This window comes from Accipiter gentilis, chromosome 2 (genome assembly GCF_929443795.1).
Source record: "Accipiter gentilis chromosome 2, bAccGen1.1, whole genome shotgun sequence".
In the NCBI taxonomy this organism is placed as follows: Eukaryota; Metazoa; Chordata; class Aves; order Accipitriformes; family Accipitridae; genus Astur; species Astur gentilis.
This window is the reverse complement of record NC_064881.1, coordinates 39575235-39580520: the sequence shown is the minus strand read 5'-3', so window position 1 is coordinate 39580520 and position 5286 is coordinate 39575235.

Sequence of the window (5286 nt, the reverse complement as noted above, 5' to 3'; positions counted from 1 at the left end):
TGCAGTGCATTCTTGCTAGACACTGACTGTCTGACACAAAGTCCAAGCAGAGAGAAGTCGAAGGAGGCAGCTAAGCAACTGGGTGTCTCTAATTCCTGTCTTGCTTAAACTGTGTGTGCTCAGGTGGGAAAGCATTTTATTTTTCTTAGCTGAAAGAGATTATCAGCAGGCTTGAGAACGTGAAAGAGTACCTTAAGCTGGAGCCAGCTCAGATAATTTTTTGGCTGCAAAAGTTCTAAGTAACTTTAATACAAAGTAAATATATAGTGGTGCTTGACACGGACCAATATGTGATGTCTGGAATGGCTGTTCTTTGTTTTTATTAAGTCCCTGTTATTATTGTGCTGTCAAATGAAAAAAAGGAAAAAAGATGGCTCACTATACCATGTTTTCAACAAACATGGAGCAAAAGGCAGTTTCTTTCTGAGGACCTTTTATCTAACTACACAGGTTGAAGCAGAATGGGAGGGGCTGAAAGGATACGTGATAAATATCACTCTGGCATTGAAATTTGAATAGGCGGCCAGTTGAGGGATTGCTGAAAAAAAACAAATGGGAAAAAAATAGAAGAACAGAGACTAGAAGGAGACAATAGTTGAAGGGGATGAAAAAGGAAGGAAAGCACATCTGCTGTGGCTGCAGAGAAGGCACTGAGGAAGGTGTGTCGGAGCATGCTATCTTTTACAGTAAAGGAGAAAACACTCAGAGCCAAATTTTTTTTATATAACCTCTTGACATTGGTAAGAATGATATTGCAGACCTACACAGTACTTGTTGCTTAGGCCACCAATTGCTGCCATGGACAGGACAAGGACATCTTGTTTGGCCTTCCTCTGGAGATGATGAATTACTGTCACGATGTCTCTCACTAAGTGGGCAATATAATCCTTGGTTGCACGCACAACTCTCATAATCACTTCCCATTTCAAACAGGAGAACACAGGATAATGTCTACAACTATAGTTACAGTAAGGGACCATTCCATTGATGCTAATGACAGATTTGTGCCTTAACCGTTTCCAGTTTGAATAATTATAAATATTCCTGTCATTGTTTGATGGCCATCTGTCCTGGTTTCAGCTGGGGCAGAGTTGATTTTCTTCCTAGTAGCTGGTATAATGTTGTGTTTTGGATTTAGTATGAGAGGAATGTTGATATCACACTGATATTTTCAGTTGTTGCTAAGTAATGTTTAGACTAAGTCAAGGATTTTCAGCTTCTCATGCCCAGCCAGCAAGAAGGCTGGAGGGGCGCAAGAAGTTGGTGGGGGACACAGCCAGAACAACTGACCCAAACTGGCCAAAGAAATATTCCATATCATATGATGTCATGTCTGGTATATAAACTGGGGGGAGTTGGCCAGGAGGGGCAGATAACCGCTCCAGGTCTGGCTGAGCATCAGTCAGCAGGTGGTGAGCAATTACATTGTGCATCACTTGTCTTTCTTGGGTTATGTTTCACTCTCTTTTTATCTTCCTTTTCATTATTATTATTATTATTATTACTACTACTATTATTATTATTGTGTTTTATTATTATGTCTGTGTGTGGGTTATTTCAATTATGAAACCATTCTTATCTCAACCCTCAAGTTTTACTTGTTTTTGATTCTCCTCTCCATCCCAGCAGGGAAGGGGGGAGGAGTGAGTGAGTGAGTGGCTGCGAGGTGCTTATTTGCTGGCTGGGGTTAAACCATGCCATCATCTCAGCATAATATTGGCACTTAGGCCCTTTGTCAGTGCTGAACGAGGAAAGTGTAGCTTTGGTTTGCCCATTTCATGGTTTCTACTCCAAAAAGTCTTGAGCTTCTACATACACCTTAAACTCAGGCTCTGCTCAATGTGTTAAATTTTGGTTGTGAAAAGTGAAAGAGTGCTTTCTGGGGAATGGAGAACTATATAATTTACAAGCTGCAAAATGACTACATTAAAATTTAAAGGAAGATTAATACACTTATGTACATAAAATTTCAGTGCTAGCCAGTAAAGCCAGGTACTTGCCCATGTGAACTGAACTCCACCAAAAAACAGTCAGACATGGAAAACAGATCACTTATGTGACAAACACTTTTCTGTTTCACAGTAGTTCCAAGAATAATTTAGAGGCAGCAATTTTTTGTTAATTTTCCTATAGTTATTCTGCAGACAATCAAAAGGATGTAAAGTTAATAAAAGCAGAGAAGACTAGAAATTGTCTCTGAAGTTCTCAGCCCTGGCCTCTCTGCATCACAGTAGTATTTCTGCAGAAATCTTTCCCAGCCAGTCAGACAGTATTCAGAAAACAACCTTGTACCAAGATAATATCCCTGAGGATCAGTCTAGACAGGAATGAAGAACAAATATACATTTTACATTCATATACATACTGGGAGCATTAAAGATTCAGCTCCTTATATCAATATTCATAACAACAGGTAAATATTTGCTCTAAATTCATCTTCAATCTATTCTATTTCGGTAAAATTTCCTTAGGTTTTCATAAGCCATTGCATTAGTTTTGCTATAGTGGTTTGCTAGAGTAAATGCCACCACGGGAAGTAGAGACAATCGCACTGTCTCTAGCTTTTGCTAAAGGTACGTGGTTAAATTCTTTCACATAAAATACAAGGTTTACTGCTGCTAACAAACCCAAACTTCTCTTCTTCCTCCCCATTCCTGCCCTGACCTTTACTACTCACATACCCAGGCTACCATTCTGAGAGTCTGATGGATCACCTGGATTATTTGTGGCTGGTAGCTGCTACCTCAATTCTTTCTTAAACCTTCTTTTTCACAACTTTCCCCCACTCCCTTTGGTTAAGGATCATTATTTTGGATTACCTCCTTCTTTCCTCATGTCTGTATATTTCACTGCTCCTTTTTCCAAAACGTAATGAAAGGCTTCCCCATCCTTTCAATTCATTTGCACAATAGCCTCATCAGTCTTGGTCCTGGCTACTGAATCTTCTTTTTTCTAGCCCCTCTGGTGTTGCTTCCATCCAGCTTTCCACAGCTCTGCTACTTAGTGTAGCTTTCTTGGTAGATCATGTCACTTATCTGTTTCTATTTTTTTCCAAGATCAACACTTGGTCTTAAACTTCTGGTCTTTATCTCCACCTCAGCCTAAATCTCAGAACTGAATCTGTGGCCTATAGGGACGCTTCTGTCACCCACTCATTATCTTTTACATTGCCCTTGACCATAGAACTGTTCCTCAAAATTCCCTATTGTATCCAGATCTGTGTCCTCATCTTATTCAAAATATTTTGAAAGTCATTTTTTTCATATGAAGGCAACACTATTAACTTGTCCTCCCCAACTAATGAAAAAGATGCTCAGATTACTTAACAAGCACAGCTGAATTGTCTTTGGTAGGAGGCAACTATGCAAAATTATACCATCAGAGAAACTGGCCAAAATACAAGTGAATTCCTTCATTAAGGGTTTCTTACTGTATTTTGATTTATATGTCTTATCTTCTGGAGCTTCAGCTGTAAAGGGCAAGAATTGTCTTTATCGCTGTACTGAATACCACTGCTATGTTCTCAGTTCTTTCAAGCCAGTAAATAATGAGATACTCATGAATTTCTTAGCGCATGTTGTGTTTTAATACCTTATCTGATTTCAGTGGGAGGTTACCTGACTAAGATCTTCTGGGATGCCTCCACATAGCAGAATAATTTCTTGTTACCCCTACTAGATAACAAGTGCAAGCTTAATACATCAATCTGTCATCACATAGTTATGTAGTATCCATAACCAAAAGCCCCTAATAATAAATTCTAATCTCCTTAGGATGATAAAGTAGAAAACTAATGTGAACCTATTGCTAATAAAACAGAATTCTCTAAATAGCAAGGCCTTTTTATACCTTAATAACACAATGCTCCATCCAGCTGTCAGCCTAGAAACGCAGTACCACTAGGTATTGCATACTTTATTCTATTCTAACAAACCTGTTAATAAAATGAGCCCTATAGCTGTGGGAGTGAGGATTGTGGAGTGGGAAAACATTACATCTAGTTCTGCATGGAAAGTGAAGCTGCACTATAATGGCTAAGGGCAGGATTGAAGTTGTTTTGTGAAGAAGCAGTTGAGCATGCATTTTGAAGTACAACCCTTGTTTTTGCTAACAGGTGAGAGTTTAATTCGGTTGATTGGACAAAAACAGAGGCACTGCAGCGAGACCTGACTCTTTGCTCCCAGTTCTGCAGTAACCATTGCCAGGTATGCAGAAGAGGAAGATTTAACACATCCTGTTAAGGAATCTGAGAATTAGCTGACTGAAGGGGAGGCACGTCCCTTCCCAGTACAGTGAATGGCTGTGTGATGTGCCAAAGGGCTTTTTAATTATCTGATATAACTTCAGGGATGTAGCATTACTGGGTAACTCCCCACAGGCCATACCATGAAGGACACTAGATGTGATGTTCACAATGGCCCACCGTCTTTCCTTGTCCTAATTATTTTTTCCTTTTCTAGAAGCACCTGGCCTGTTTTACTGTCACTACCCAGTGGTAACTTGTGACACAGACACCCAAAAATCCACTACAAATGTTCCACCACAACATATCATGATGTAATGCAATACAAGTTACGGGCTGTCTTGATAGTAGAAAATACTGCCCGTGTCTGGCAGAAAAGAGTTTGGCTGAGGGCTAGCTGAAAAATAGATAGGGTTAGCTAAAAACCAAAAAGCTATTCGCCAAATGTGAATGGAGTGAATCCTCTTGCGATCCACACTGCAGAATATGGTGCACGTCTGATACTTCCCTTAATATGCAGGAGGAGGAGCGTTTGACAAAAGGCAGGGAAAGCACATGCCACCATCTCTTTCTTTCCCAGATCTCTTCATCCCATGTGCTAATTTAAATTTTGTCTTTTATCCTCAGTAAGTGTTGAGCTTTGCTAACACGAAACTTACATTTCATTACATTTTGTGATAATTGGTCTGCTGGTAATTTGAAGGTTGATTAGTTTTTTGTTACCTGTGATTACAAACAGGCATTCTTAAATGTTGCTTTAGTGCCAATCTGTTGCTCTAGTCAAGAATAATTTAGATACTTTCTCTTGTAATTGAAAGTAGCCGCTGATGGACAGGTAATCTAGCTGATGGATGGGCCTAATACGTTTTCTCTCCTGGTAGATGTTACCAACAAATCAAGGTCCCTTCACTGCTTGCAGTGGCAGGGCTTTTTAGTTCAGTTAATTACCATTTGTTGTTAATCAGTCACATGCAACCAGCACATACAGCCTCCATTGACCTGTAAGAGGGGTGATCGTTATTTTGCATAGCAAACTGTTCCCT